General features: G+C 37.1%; 1 protein-coding gene across 2 annotated transcripts in view; it reads right to left on the bottom strand.

Annotated features, from left to right (window-relative positions):
• CDH20 (cadherin 20) overlaps positions 1–16,725 on the bottom strand; it is a 223,918-nt gene that overhangs the window by 165,697 nt on the left and 41,496 nt on the right. The window lies entirely within an intron of this gene.

The following is a 16,725-nucleotide window of genomic DNA, read 5'->3' as shown; positions in this document are numbered from 1 at the left end:
ATTACTGTTATTTTGTAACACAGAATTTATATCTGGCAGTGCAGTTTTATCCACATTATTCTTCTTTGTCAAGTCTTCCTGGTTATTTTTAAATATTTATTCTTCAAAATGGATTTTAGAATTATTTTCCCAACTTATACAAAAATATCCTGTCGCAAGTTTGGTAGGACTTATATTACATTTATACGTTTGCTTTACTCTAGCATTCTGGGCCATTACAAATTTTTTCAAATAGTGGCTAAAGTAATTTAATTTGCAATCAAGTAAAATTTGGCATATATTGTGACCTATCTTTCTGAAATATATGAGAAACAGGCAAGCTGTACATTATGTATTTCACAAAATCACTATATGGTTCTAGATGATTTATTCATTCCACAAATATTTACTGAGCTAAGCATATGCTGGGTGCTGTTTCAGGTGCTGGGATACATGGTGAATGGCAGGATCCCTGTTCTCATATTCCAGAGGGGAGAAGCAGTGGAGCTTGCCTTTGACAACAGATGGGGTGGGGGTAAGGGTGGGAAGGCCACAGTGACTGCAGACAAGTCTTTCCAAAAATACTTGCTTGGAAAGGAAGAAAGGAAATTGAGTGGCAGTTGGTCATGGGGGCAAGGAAGGTTTTTGTTTTATTTTTAAGATGACTGTCACTGGAGCATATTTATGTGCTGCAAAATGATCACCAGAAAGAGAGAAAATAAATACACAGAAGAGAAAGGAGATGCTTGCAGGATCCAGCTCCTTCAAGGTGAAAGTAGATGGACTGTACTCCACAAGTGGCATGTTAGCCTTTGATAGAAGGAGCAAATTAATAATAGAAATTTTAGAAAGAGTGGGCCCAGGTACAAGCAGATTAGTGTTTATTTCACTGCGGAAACTAAAGAGGTATTTTTGCATGGGCAATAACCACATTTATACTACTATACTAATTATTCATCCATTTCAGCAAAAATGAGGATGTTTTATTCCAGTGTTAAGCTTAGATGTCATAACTTCTTTGTTGGAAACTGAATTTTATAGGGCTGAAAGCAGTGCTTAGAACAATGTCTGGGACATATATGACACTTAATATTTATTGAATAAGTACACAAATTCATTTTATACTGCTGAATGGAATTTTCGCACTGTCTAGGTGATGTCATATCTCCTATACAAAACTTTCCTGGTTCTTAGTACTTGCATGTCAGTATGTAATATTTGTGTAACTTCACCATATGGTGTAGTAGAAAAGGCATTGAACTTGGAAACAGAAGGCTTGGATTCAATCATCTGCCTTGCCAGTTTGTAGTTACTTAAAGCTGGGGAAGTTATTTAGCTTCTCTGGGTTTTACTTTTCTCGTTGTAAAATAAGCCAGTTGGGATAAATCAGTGGTTTTCCATCCTTTTAAACTGTTGGATATTTTCTTCGTATGAAAGGTTTTCTGGAGCCTACTATGTAAAGCAGGTAATCGAGGACTCCTCAGACGAAAGTAGAGATGTGAGAGGGGGAGCCCCCACCCATCCTGCAGCAGTGTCCTTGAGCCTGTCTCAACCCTGCCTTCATTTTGCTGTGAGGGGACCCTGAATGGAGCTTCTCAGAGCAAAATTTACAGACCTCATAAGATGATCTCTAAGGTCTTTAAGAATTGCATAAACTATGGCATGTGCTACCTGATGTGATTTTAATCGTCCTGTGAAGTAAAGAGTGCATGGTACTATTATGTCTGTTTCAAGGATGGGAAAACAAGGTTCAGAGTTTATCATTTGCTGTAATTTCTTGCCTAGTAGATGGAGGAGCATAGATGAGAGCCCCAGTCCTTTTGTTGCCATCAAATGATTTCCCTCACCTGGCTTTCTGTTGGTTCAGGGAAGACTCTGACTAAAATTCCTGAAAGAATTTCTAACTTGTATTGCTGTTCGCATCCACACGCATGTCATAAAACCACTTAAAAGTGTTTGCCTAAATGTTTTTCCACACCTGAGTTAGCTAAGTTACAGAACCTTTAATCAAATTGTGAAAAATAATGAGCTGTGAGGAATCATTATAATTTCTCAACAGAAATCTCTAAAATGCTTTTAATTTTGAAATTATTTTCATTTTTGAAATAATCTTCAGATTGAGACAGATGAGGCATGCAGTCCACTTATTGTGAACCATGGTAAAATAAGAAATCAGTTTTAAACCAAATGCTTATTGAGAAATTAAAAGTTAATCAAGACTAAACATTGAGTTGGAAGGGGTTGACAATTGGGGTTGCCACATCAGATAAGGGCTGTCACTCCAGATTAACTGTCCTTCCCCTAGTATGTTCTGTACTCTCATGTTTGAGTTTCTACACGCTGATCTTTCTCTTGGAACACTCTTCTTGGCCAGATAAAAATATTACTCATCCATCAAGGCTCATTTCATAAACTGCTTCCTCTGTTTAGCTCACTCATCCTCATGGCGCCTCCTGCTTCCTGGATAGAATTAATCTTCTCCTTCCCCTGTTAACTCCCCTAGAACTTTGCACTGTAGGTATAGCATTCAAAAGCTACCATATAGCTCCCTTTAAAATCTGTCTTCCTTGCCAGGTTTTAATTTCTGCAAGGGCAGAGAACATTAAATATTGTAAGGGTTTTTATTCCCCACTATAAAAGTAACATACATTCAATGAGACAAAATTTGGGAAAATGCAACAGAATTTAAAATGAAAAAGAATCATTTCACTTATCCATTGCCCCTATACAATCAGTGCTTAGAATTTGAAATAATTCATCTAATGTTTCCTCCGCCATGGACAAGCATTGGGTTTAATTGGGTGGACATTGTTGATTTCAAAGCACTAGAAGACTGTAAATCTCTCTGTCTCTGTGTGACTCTTGATGTACAGTGTAGTTGGCTGGCAGACATATAATGATGTCTATGTATACACATACAATTCTGTAGATATTTAGAATAAAGAAGGGTTTTGCTCAAAGTATGGACAAGCTTGTTTGGGAAGTATTTCGTGAAGGCACTTGACTCTGGAAATCACATGCGTCCTTATCACAAAATTTAGCAGACTTTAATGAATTCCAACTGTTTTGTCGAGTGAGAACTGGTTATTTATTGAATTGAGCAAACTGACACACATCCCAAATGGTGGAGACATGCTCCTGTAGGTTCTCACAGTTCCTGAGGGTAATCAGGAGTGAGTACCATGTTGCCTTGACAGATTCATCATTGCACTGAAGAACATGTTGCTGCAACTTTGAGTTCAGACCCTGGCAATTGTCTACCTCCGGCTTCCCACTCTTCCATTCTCTACTTCTTTTGGTAGGACTGACAGTCTGTGCTGTGGTAACAAAGCTGGGCTCCAGAACTGCAGTCTGAGAGGTGTGCTTGCCGTCAGGACCACACTGTTGGTCATTAGCATTAGTTCACTCTAATGGACATCAACAATGACATGGAAGCTGTTTTATTTGTGAAGGTTGAATAGATGTATGGATGAAAATAGATGACTAATACCAGAGTTCCTGGCTGACAAAAATTGAGATAGTACCAGATTATTCATCTACAGGATACTATTAATTTAGGCACTGTCATATTTATAACTTTTTTTTAAGTGTAAGAGTTATAACAGTTCCTTGTAGAAACTTTGTAAAATGTAGAAATGGATAAAAATGTAAATCAAAATCAACTATATACCTGCCACACAGAAATACTGACTCACAGCATTTTCATATATTTTACTTTCAATCTTTTTCTCTTAATATACAGATACATGAGATCATATTGTATATAAATATTCTATCCTTTTCTAATTTAGCTTTTGATATTTACATTTTGAGATAGATCACTTTTAAGTAAGTAAATATTCAAACATTTTAAAAGCTTAACATTCTGTCAAAAGGATGAAATAAAATTAACCATTCTTCTATTATTCAATAGCTAGGCTGGTTTCATTCTTTTCAATGCTAGATATAAAATTTCAAAGAATTTTTTTCTATGTAAATTATTGTTCAAATTTTAATTATTTCCTTAGGGGAAATATGTATCACAGGAATTATTCACCAAAGGGTGTCTTAATTCATTTGGGTTTCTACAACAAAATATCAAAAATGGGTAGCTTATCAGCAACAGAAATTAACTTCTCACAGTTCTGGAGGCTGGGAAGTCCAAAATCACATCATAGGCAGATTCAGTTCCTTGTTCATAGACAGTGCCTTCTCCATGAGACCTCAAAAGAAAGGAAGGTTGAGAGTGTCTCTCTCAGGCCTTTTATAAAAAGGGCACTAATCCCTGTGTGACCTTATAAAAGGGCCTAATCAACTGCCAAGTCAACTGCCAAAGGTCCCACCTCCAAATATCCTCACCTTGGTGATTAGGTTTTCACATATGAATTTTGAGGAAACACAAACATTCAGACCATAGCAAAGGATAGGAAGTGTCTAAGAGTCTGTATTTATTGATAAATTTCTGACCAGAGAAGTTAGAGACATTTACCCTTCTACAAGTAATTTTTGCAGTATATCCTCAAAAAATATTTGAAATGTTTGCTATTTTGGTAGGTATAAAGCATACCTTATTTTTTAAGATTACACTCAATTACTAGTGAAGTTATTTTTTTTTTACATATTAATCCACTTGCATTTTCTATGTAAACTGTTAATATCTTTTTTTTTTTTTTTTTTTTTTTTTTTTTTTGTGAGACAAGAGTCTCACTCTGTTGCCCAGGCTGCAGTGCAATGGTGCAATCTCAGCTCACTGCAAACTCTGCCTCCCAGGTTCAGGTGATTCTCCTGCCTCAGCCTCCTGATTAGCAGGGACTACAAGCACGTGCCACCACACCCGGGTAATTTTTGTATTTTTAGTAGAGATGGGGTTTCACCATGTTGGCCAGCTGGTCTCAAACTCCTGACCTTGTGATCTGCCCGCCTCGACCTCCCAAAGTGCTAGGATTACAGGCATGAGCCACCGCGCTCAGCTGTACACTGTGAATATCTTTTATACAGGGTCTTTGTGTTCTTCATAACTACGGTAAGGTATTTTTTCCCCCCAATTTTTTTTGCCTTTTCATTTCATTTTTTTTCCTTGAGGTATGGTCCATTATATGCATTGATATTACGTATTTTTACTGTCTATTTTTGCCTTTTGATTTTGATGTTTTGAGTGTAGTGAAATGTATCAGTGGTATATATTTCCTTTCATATATTTATGCTTAGAAAATGTATCTCCTTCAATAAAAGAATCTTCCTAACCTAAGTATTGATATTTATTTGTATTTTAATCTATATTCTTGTTTCTTTTCTATGTTTAAATCTGTTTTATTTTTTGTTCTGTCTTATTGCATTAACAAGAGCTTACTGACAGTCTCACATAATCATGGTGATAGTAAGCATAGATTTTTTTGTTTGCCATTAGTAGATATTGGCTGTCAGCTTAAGGTAAATATAGTTTATTATGTTAAAGTTGTTGACTTATATTCCTTTATCTACTACAAATAAAATTTGTATATTATGATGAATTAAAGGCAGATTTGGATGTAAGATGTTGGTCATGTTCTTTAGTGTTTCTAAACGTTAGTTATTAAATGGAGTCTGTGATGCTACCTTCTTGATAGGGTTAATGAGATGGTAAAAGGAGATAATGCATCTAAACCCCTTAGCATAGGGCCTGGAAAGTAGGAGGTGTTTAATAAATGTCAGCCATTATTTTTGCTATTCTTAGAAAAAGGTGGGAATTTTGTGAAATTCCTTGTATTTATTGAGCTAATCATATCACGCTTAATACTAATAGATATTCTTCTATTGATGGGATAAAGTACTTGGCTTCAGTGGATTTTTATTTTTATATGCTCTCAAATTTGCTCTTTAGTTTTTTTTAAATGTAAATATTAATGTTGGGCTTTTAATAATCCTTAAGCTGGATGTTATCCATGAAAAAATTGGTTATTGTTTGGGGCTAAGCCATGAATGCTAAGAGAATCCTGTAGATTCTGTTAGGAAATAAAATCAGTATCTCCTTGAATTACCTATCAGATATTTATTTAGTGCTCACAACTATAGTCGAAAGACAACGTCAGCCAATCTTTTTGGCTACAAAGGCCTAGCAATCTTTTTGTTTAGGTTTTCTAATATTATTGGTAGGGATTACTTGAGAAAAGATGCTACATTGTAAGACAGCACACTGGTTTTAAGTTTTCTCGGCATAGGGCAGGCATTTCTTTCTACCTTCAGAAGATTTATTCCAAAAATTGAGATTGAAATATTGAAGCCTATGTTAACTTACTGTCAAAATTAGCATGAACTGGGGCCATTTATCAATACAATTCTTATTTTCGTTCTCCTGATGAGATACAATGAAACAGTTATGAATGATGATGATAAATGATTTTAATCTTCTTTTGGATTGAACATTCAGTGCAGCATTTTTGGAATGATTTACTATTTTTAAAGGTCTCTAATGTGAAGATACCTGGTAGCCTGAGACAGTCTATTCACAAGAGTTTTGTAAGCCATTTTCACCCATCTGTAAAAATTCGAGAACCACCACCCCCTGTTTCTCTTAATTAAGGGAACAGGAATAAGTAGATTTGTTTTGTGGTTTCTTTTCAGAAAAGAGAAGAAAGGTGTCTGTGACACACTTGTGTGCATGGTAGGAGAGGCTTCTTCTGAGATCTGGCAATCTCATATATGGGATCTTCAGGTCACTTAGGAACATTTGAATCATGTCCCATTCTTCCCCTACTACTTCAGCTTCTCCCTCTCCCCACCCTAGAAAGTTCTGCTGAGGCTGAGCCTCACCATGGCTGTGCTCAGGAACTCTTTTTGAAAGAGCCTGTCTCTCCTTTCAATTCTGGAGGCACGGAAAAACAAAATGACTCTTTTTAATGTACTGAAAATAACATCAACTTAAAAATTCAGCTTCTAAATGTATCTCATTTTTCTGTTACTCTCAGTAGAATTTCAGATATGTAAATATTTCAGGTAACTGAAATTTTCTATCTTAAGCACCAGACCTTCATTAGAATGTATTTTTTATTTTTTATTTTTTTTTAGACAGAGTCTAGCTCTGTCTCCCAGGCTGGAGTGCAGTGGCACAATCTAGGCTCACTGCAACCTCCGCCTCCTGGGTTCAAGCAATTCTCCTGCTTTGGTCTACCAAGTAGCTGGGATTACAGGCCCATGCCACCATGCCTGGCTAATTTTTGTATTTTTAGTAAAGACGGGTTTTTACCATGTTGGCCAGGCTGGTCTTGAACTCCTGACCTCAGGTGATCCACCTGCCTCGGCCTCCCAAAGTGCTGAGATTACAGGTGTGAGCCACCACGTCTGGCCGGAATGTAACATTTTTGATTGAACTAATTCTCAAAGGTATTACCACTTCTCTTTAGAAACAGAAGATACACAACATAATTGAACTTTTTGATGGTTCAGTCTTTCAGATAAGCGTTATTGATGATACTGCGCTATAATAATATAAGTGAGTGCTTTTGTGGTCATTCCTTATGGGTCCAGCACTGTTCTAACTGCCTTTCAGCAAATAAGTTATTTACTTCTATGTTTACTTAAATATAACTCTATGTCATAGGTACCATGATTACCTTCATTTATAGGGAGGAAACTGAGGCCCAGAGAGATTGAAAGCTTGTCCAAGACTGTAATCTAGTCAGCAGAGAAGCTGAGATTCAAACCCATGCTGCCAGAGTTCACAATCTGTGCCTTCACCACCATATTATATTCTTTCCTTGTGCCTTACACGGTGGATGCCTCTGGGCTAGCAAGGGCTGTTTGCCTTATTACTGTTCATTTTGAGTTCTTACATGTGTACATTAACATGTCTCCTTAAGCTACCCTGCTGTCATCTACTATTTCTCACCATTTTCACTCTTCCTGCTTTTCAATTTGCTGCCATTCACAGGATTTGGGCTGGAAAATCAGAATAAAACTTATTAGAATTGTGTACCATCATCGAATATGAATTCTGCAATAGGTTTAGTTTTGGATAAGGAAGAAAAACCAGAATTTTGGAAGTACCTAGTACAAAGCATAATAATAGCAATTGTGTGTTGAGATCTGACATTCTACATTAGATACTTAACCCTGTTACCACATTTTTTTTTCCTTTATTATTATTATTATTATTATACTTTAGGTTTTATGGTACATGTGCGCAATGTGCAGGTAAGTTACATATGTATACATGTGCCATGCTGGTGCGCTGCACCCACCAACTCGTCATCTAGCATTAGGTATATCTCCCAATGCTATCCCTCCCCCCTCCCCCCACCCCACAACAGTCCCCAGAGTGTAATGTTCCCCTTCCTGTGTCCATGTGTTCTCATTGTTCAATTCCCACCTATGAGTGAGAATATGCGGTGTTTGGTTTTTTGTTCTTGCGATAGTTTACTGAGAATGATGATTTCCAATTTCATCCATGTCCCTACAAAGGACGTGAACTCATCATTTTTTATGGCTGCATAGTATTCCATGGTGTATATGTGCCACATTTTCTTAATCCAGTCTATCATTGTTGGACATTTGGGTTGGTTCCAAGTCTTTGCTATTGTGAATAATGCTGCAATAAACATACGTGTGCATGTGTCTTTATAGCAGCATGATTTGTAGTCCTTTGGGTATATACCCAGTAATGGGATGGCTGGGTCGAATGGAATTTCTAGTTCTAGATCCCTGAGGAATCGCCACACTGACTTCCACAAGGGTTGAACTAGTTTACAGTCCCACCAACAGTGTAAAAGTGTTCCTATTTCTCCACATCCTCTCCAGCACCTGTTGTTTCCTGACTTTTGAATGATTGCCATTCTAACTGGTGTGAGATGGTATCTCATTGTGGTTTTGATTTGCATTTCTCTGATGGCCAGTGATGGTGAGCATTTTTTCATGTGTTTTTTGGCTGCATAAATGTCTTCTTTTGAGAAGTGTCTGTTCATGTCCTTCGCCCACTTTTTGATGGGGTTGTTTGTTTTTTTCTTGTAAATTTGTTGGAGTTCATTGTAGATTCTGTTACCACATTTAAAGCCCTGGACAGCTCCCAAAGTGGGGACTATATTCCGCATGTTAAGAGTGGAAAACTACCACTGGGAGGTTAAGGGATTTGATGAATCTACCCTCAGCTAAGTAAGGAAACATTCCAGGACTTCTTGACTCCAAAGCCCTTTTCTTGTTCTACTTTTTGGTCATTACGTTTTACTCTAGTTTCTTTAGCAAACACTTTTCAATTTAAGTAATCTTTCTTGTTGTTAGCCTGATTACTATGATGCATTTAGAAGAATGTTTTGAAGTGTAGACTTAAGGAGGAAAGTGATCCGAGGCTTTATATCAATAATAGTAAAAGAAACTTTTTGAAGGGTGATTTTAAACAGTCCATGATGTTTGTAATTTTAATAGCAATGAAATGATGGATTGGAGTTAGATGTGTCTGAAGTTTAGAAGTCAGCAAGGCATCGTTTCAGTAGAGCATGCGGCATGGATTAGGGGAAGGAAATGGGATTGATGAGCAAGAGATAGAGCCAAGAGATGTTTTGGATATGGAATTAGCAGAAGTTGTGACCATACTGGAGGGATAGTAATGAAAGAAGGGTCAAGGACAGCTTTGAAATTTCCAGTTTATTTGAATTGGTAGAAGAGATCTCATGTGTTGAGATGCAGAATATAAAAGATGGAACAACTTTTGAGAGGGAAGGTCAGTTTTATTTTAAACATTTGAATGTGCTAAACTTGTGGGATGTTCAAGAAGAAATCTCAGACATCTGAAAATGAGGGTCTGCCTTCTGACAATATTTGCAGCTCTTAGAGATTCTACAGGGTCCTAATGAGCAACTTGAATGGTGTTTTTGATGAAGGTAGATCGTCTTGTATATCAGACATTTTTGGATTGCCTCTCTAACATCCGTCTCCCTTTTGTCTTTCTTGAAATTACTGACTTTCCCCCTAGAACATGATTGGTGAATTTCTAATGTGCTTTTCATCTTTGCAGCAAGATAATTTTATTTATTGCAGGTGACCAAAGTGGTACCTCTTTATTCAAAGAAGGCAGGAAGGATAGGAGAGCAAGATAACCCTGAGGACACATAACTTTGGAGTTTTGTAAGAACTACAAATAAATAGACCCATTCCAAAGTTTTCTATATTTAGGGAACAGAGTAACATTACTTTTTGTATTATTCCTTGTCCCAATGATTCTTTCAGAGAGTACTCAAATAAAATGCCTGATCAGAGATTAAATGAGAAATTCACAGTACATACCTTTAAATCTGCTTGTTAGGCCTAAAAATAATGTCTTACTTATAATTACAAGTTTCAGTGTGTTTCAGAATTTCTTTTGTTAGCTCCAAGCATCTTTGTCCTCTTCAAATGACTGGCAACTCGGTGATATTTAAATTTCTTCTTTCTTTTAAGTGTGATTTAGTTTAAAATAAGCACATAGGTAAGTACAAAAGTGCTTTAGCATGCTTCTTTAAAATGAGAAACACCCCTGTCCTTAGGGGCTGTCAGGTTTATGTCCTTAGATGAACAACAATTACATTAATAATTTGAAGGGCTAATTAGCATTTTATAGTAAACATATTGTTCATCACACTAAAAGTATGGCTATATGCTTTCTGCAGAAAAACTGCTTTTTTCAAAATCAGAAGCCGTTTATCTTACTTCAGCAATATATGCTACCAACTGACCAAGAAGTATTTCTGTGCTGACTTTTTTCTAAATCTTGAGTCTTGCTTTTTTATTTATTTATTTTTTTTTTGAGATGGAGTTTCGCTCTTGTTGTCCAGGCTGGAGTGCAGTGGCACGATCTCGGCTCACTGCAACCTCTGCCTCCTGGGTTCAAGTGATTCTCCTGCCTCAGCCTCCCAAGCAGCTGGGATTACAGGCATGTGCCACCACGCCGGGCTAATTTTGTAGTTTTAGTAGAGACCGGATTTCAACATGTTGGTCAGGCTGGTCTAGAACTCCTGACCTCAGGTGATCCACCCACCTTGGCCTCCCAAACTACTGGGATTACTGGCATGAGCCACTGTGCCTGGCTGTCTTGATAATTTTTACAACAAAAGTTGCAGAAATTAAAACATGGAAATATGGACTGGCTTTAATTTCTACTTGTGTGAACAACAAAAAAGCAACCCATACTTTGTCCTCTGTTTTTCATATACTTCACTCTTTCCAGTGTTTCTTACTTATTTTACGATGGTATTTATAATATATATGTGCAGTTTGAATTCACCTCCTCCCCTTTTCTTTCCACGGTCTCATGAAATGCAGGAAATTGCCATGGTTATTTCTTTATTGCATTAACTCCTGAAAATACACTGATTTCACTTTAGTTTTTGCAAGCTCAAAGCTAACTGTGGATAAATTCAAGAAGACTTTTCATCAGGATATTGGCCTTTCTCCCCTGAAGCCCCCTTCAGGGGGTTTTATCTGCCTGCAGCCACTTTCAGTACTTCCCTAACCCACAGTCGCAGAACTCCAAATCGACAGTCTTGTCAGAGCAAATGATCTAAAATAAACATCCGCGTGTCTGCCTGCATTAAGAATCCTGACAAGGATGCTTTGCCTGTATCAACTACAAGCTGACAGTCCTTAGAAGCACTTTGCTTATTGCCTTGGTTCAGTGGCTGAGGGAGAGTAGCTATAAGGCCTGAAGTCTAATTTTGAATGGTTAAGGATGTTAAAATCCAAATGAAACCGTCAAAGACCTACCTCTCTGCTTTCCGCCTCTTGACAGGTTTCTCAATTGTAATAGTTATCTCATGTAAGTGAAACTCTTGGATCAGTCAGCAAATTACATCAGGAGACTCCAACAATACTATTTTGTATACAAAGACACTAGATGAGGAAATAGATGTATATATCAAGCCCATAGTTTTGCAGGCAAGGCTCCTTTCTGATGGTTTCTTAGCACTTAATGCCCACTAAAACTTTATCTTTGGGATTCATATTGGGAACTATCTCACAATACCAAAATTATCGGTTAATAATAGATACTCTGTCTGTGGCCCTAAAGAATATTCCATAGACTTTCCTTTTCTCTAGTAAGCTTTATATTGTGGAGCCTAGAAAGAGAAAAGACACTAAGTTTGTCTATTCTGTATCTTAAAGCCAGAGAAGTCAATGCAATCCTGGGAAGGGACTTTTCTATTAATGTTCTAAGGTTTGGCATCCTCAATAAAGCGATTAATATTTCAGCATTACAAGTTTCTCAAAGAGCCCTAAGAAAAATTTGAAGGGAGCATAATAATGCTTCACAGCTATTGAAATTTTATGTGCCCAGCACAAATTAAGGAGAAATTGCTTGATTATTATTAGGCTTATCTGATAAAATAGCCAGTTGAAATAAAAGAGAGCCACTCTTCTGCGGTAATTATCTAAACTGATTACCTGTGTTAACCGTATCTGAGTCATTATCATTTTTATACATCACTTCAAGAGATACAGCCTAAAAGCCTGAAACTTATAAGGGGAAAAACCTAATTGTAGATTTTCTTCTTAAATTTTAATTTTATATCATATTTATCTAAGTAATCTCAGGAAGTCTTTAATACTATAGTAAAACTACTGAGGGGGAGAAAAAGGCCACAATTTAATTTATTATAAGATTTTCTTAAATCACTTGCAGTATATATTCTATTCCTGCAAACAATCCTGAGTGTTTCATATTAATTGTGCTTAGAGTGTGGCTGTTTCCTTAAAATACACCCCAAGTCACACCTAAGCTGAAGCACCAAATGCCAGTTCTTTAGAAATTAATTTTGAAAAAAGCACAACTATTTCCCTTATTATCTACCTGAAAGTTTTGTCACATTTGATCTAAATCAGAGCTTTTACTAAGACAAAAACAACAGTCACCAGTTGTAATGGTTAATTTTACATCAATTTGACTGGGCTGTGGCGTGCCAAACATTTGGCCAAACATTATTCTGGATGTCTTCATGAGGGTGTTTCTGGATGAGATTAAAATCTGAGCCAGTAGACTGAGTAAAGAGGATGTTTCTGGATGAGATTAAAATCTGAGCCAGTAGACTGAGTAAAGCAGCTTGCCCTCTCCAAAGCGAGCAGGCATCATCTAATCCGTTGGCTGCCTGAATAGAATAAAAAGGCTGTGTAAGGGGGAAGTTTGCTTGTTCTGCCTGTCTTTGAGCTGGGACATCAGTCTTCTCCCACCTTTGGACCTGAACTTGGACTGGAACTTTCACCATTAGTCTTCTGGGTCTCTAGTTTGCTACCTGCAGATCTTGAGACTTCTCAGGCTCAGATACACGTCTACCATTGGTTCTGTTTCACTAGAGTACCATGGCAAATACATCAGCTAACCAGAGTCCACAGAATTTTGAAAATGAAGGTGTTCTATACACCTATTATATTAAAATTTAATTTAGAATGCCCATACAAGTATTTAGTCTGCTCCTGGGGTAGAACGAGCCAATAGTGAGCAATCTGTTCTTCAGTATTTTAGCCATTTCTGATCTGAACAGAGCCCTGTTGACCCTTGGGAATCTACTAGGAAAACGGGGAACTCCTGGGTCCCCCACAGACTTTCTCAGCTTAAGAAAGGTAAAGATTTCTCCTGCTTGGGTGGACCCTTCCTTAAAGTCCTGACATTTCAAAAATGTGAAGTAGATAAGTCATTGTTTGTCAGAATGTGAACTCAGTCTAATTAGTATAAGAGTTAGTAAGTGGCCCAATATGTGCAGGTCTGTGGAGTGAACCGTAACATAGATCCAATACATAATTTCTTCCCTCAAGATGTAGGCCCACAATGTAAAAAACAGATATATCGTAATATTGAGAAACCCATGATAGAGTGTGCAAATGAGCCGCTGAGGTAGGAATCCCTAATCTTGATTTGGTGACAGCCAAATAAACTCCATTTACTAAAAAAAGGGATGTGTGCGCTTGTTGGAAAATATTTAAAAATATTAATTTTAGTTCATTTTAATTTAAGAAATAAAATATATTTCTGAAGTGGTCACCAAAAATTTAACAATGCAGCCAAGTAAAAACTCAGAGTGGATTGGGCTCTCGGTGGACAATCTGGAGGAGGGCTAAGAGGCTGGCCACTTAAGAGGCTTTGCGTGTCTGATGAAATCTGAGTAAGATACAAGTAATGGAAACTTATGTGGCCAGGTTTAATGTTTCAGTTCTACTGAGGCTCCCTCCTGGTTTTCTCCCTGTTGTTCTCCCCTGTTCCATTGTAATAGGGTTTATCTGGGGGCTTGACTACCCAGCTAGAGGCCACATTCTCAGACTCCTTTGTGTCTAAATACTGTCATGAAATTCTGTTTCTCCAGTGAAATGTGAATGGGTGTACCAAGTACAACTTCTATAATAAATTGCCCAGAAGGAAATTACCTGTTTCAGACTTCCTTTTCTCACTTTTCTGGTGAGGAAAAGGCAATGGGGGTGAATCAGTTTTGACTGTGTAAATTCTAAGGGCTCCAAGCTGGAAGGGACTCATGTCCCTGAATGACCTCATGGAGCAGAGCTGCCTCGCTTTCTGTCATGAAAGAAGAATAAATTATTCTCTACTTTTCTGGTCATATCAGCTAAGCCTTTATTGAGCCTAGCTAATACAGCTACTTATCTTTCTTAATGAAACAGCAGAAGAATCCTTCAGTTTACCTCATTGTCTCCTCTGATACCTCCCCTCCACACATAACCAACTCTGCCTGCATACACACCTGTTCCTAGCCATTATCTCCCTGATTCCTGACCTTTTGAAAGCTGTTACACCCTCAGATAGCTCACAAGTTATAAGAAGAATCTTGTGAATAACTTAAAGTTATACCTCCAAATACACACACATGCCAAACTTATTTTACTCATAAAGAAACTGTCTTCAGAGTACCTTTTCTCATCAATAATCCCATCAAAGTTTAGGGCTTAAGGTTTTTAATATGTTTATTTTTATTTTCTCTTTTTATTTTCTCTCTGTGTGTCTCACATATACATAAGTCCAATAAAAGGCAACTTTTTTGAAGGAAATATCAAATTGGAAAACTTCAGTTTTCAAAAGAATCGGCATCTAAGAAGCTCTCCATTTGTGTTCCACATTTAATGCTAGAAATCTCTCTTAGATAATGTGAACAGTACTACTAGTAGTTTGGAGAAAAGTAACTCTCTAAAAAATAGCAGATAGGTGAATTTTGTATCAAAATGTGAACTAAAATTCCTAAAAATGTACATGTAAAAATTCAATAAAAATATATAACCCTAATTCCTTTTTTTAAATAAATGAATTTGTTGGTTTGTAGAAATGCTGCCTTAAGTGATTTTAGTAGTGCTGCTTTGTGTCTTTCATACATTTGATACGAAAATCAAGATAAGGAACAAAATCCTAGTCACTAGACTACTAGGGGCCTCAAATTCTATAATATTATCTGCAAGAATGAATAAATAACCTTTCTAAGAATTATAGACGAAGTTATTTTGTTAATAAATGCAATAATTCATATATTTTAAGCAGTCAAGTACTATTAGGTTACTATTAGGTGTTATTTTAAATGTTGATAATTTTAACCATTGAATCTTAATCAAATAAAACTTAAATAATTAAGTCTATACAAAGAAAGATGGTGGTGGAAGGATAATGCAGTTGGATACTTAACTTTTTTCTTTTAAACCAGATGAGCCCCGGAAAATGTAAGAGATTAAAGACAGTTGTAGTGAAATTGTTGTTCTGGTCCCTGATATTATTAAAAGTGAGGAAAAAAATTTAAGGGCAGTGTCTGGCATATGGTATCCTGTTAATTAAAGTTTGTTATTAAATGAATGAATAATACCTCCTAGGGAGGGGATGGGGTAATGGGTGACACTTGAGTTGGTCTTTAAATGATGAAGAAGGAGTTGACTAGATGGATGGAAGGGGAAGATGAGGAAGCATTCCAGGTGGAGAATAGCACATACAAAATACTGAAGAATGAAACAGCTTCCTTGTTCAGTGACCTACAGGAAGTCTGTGTGATGGAAGAAGGGAGGGTGGAAGTAGCACAAAGGATCGTTTTTCACTGCATTCAGCGTGGCAACTTTCTTTTCACTAAAATCTAAGGTAGTCTGTATAAGCCAAGAGAGAGAAAGAAGCCACTCCCAGGCATTTCCAACTAGAGCAGAAATTTGTAGGGTCTGTGGAAGGATGAATCCTGCAGAATTCAGCGCTGTGTGGAATGCTTCAGTAATTGTAAGAGCAAAGTTAGAGCTTTTAAACACCTTCTGTGAATACTTCAATTATGAACTATCAGTAACCATAGACAAATCCTGAAGATTATCTGCTACCGCTATATCAGTTCTAATGCTAGGAAGTGACTGGTCCAGTGTGGACTGGCCTGGACGGAACCCCAGATGAAGAGCGGCGCACAATGAGACATGTCCCTTAGCCTCTCTGATGAATAGGGATGGGAATTAAAGCTGGATTCACATTATATATTACTTGATTGACGTACATTTCTAAATACTTTTTAGTAAATTCTGTAAGATTTACCCTGCACTATGAGTTCAGTAACTTTCAACTAATCTAATCTTTTTGCTGTCCTTATAAACGCCCACAATAAAATAACCTTTTTAGAGATTGCTAAAGACATGTAAATTGGGTAGAGGAACTGACAAATGATAAAATAAGAAGTTGTGCCCAGGGTGGATAGCCAGGAAAGAAACATACTTTACAAAATGCACTGAGACTGTGTCTTTTGGTTGCGCTTGCTTTGTGTAGACAGGTGCATCTAGTGACCTGTATCTGAAACTGCAAGGACAAAATTAGCTCTTTAACAC

Source organism: Pongo pygmaeus, chromosome 17 (genome assembly GCF_028885625.2).
Source record: "Pongo pygmaeus isolate AG05252 chromosome 17, NHGRI_mPonPyg2-v2.0_pri, whole genome shotgun sequence".
Taxonomy (NCBI): domain Eukaryota; kingdom Metazoa; phylum Chordata; class Mammalia; order Primates; family Hominidae; genus Pongo; species Pongo pygmaeus.
This window is presented reverse-complemented; position numbering and strand designations above follow the sequence as displayed.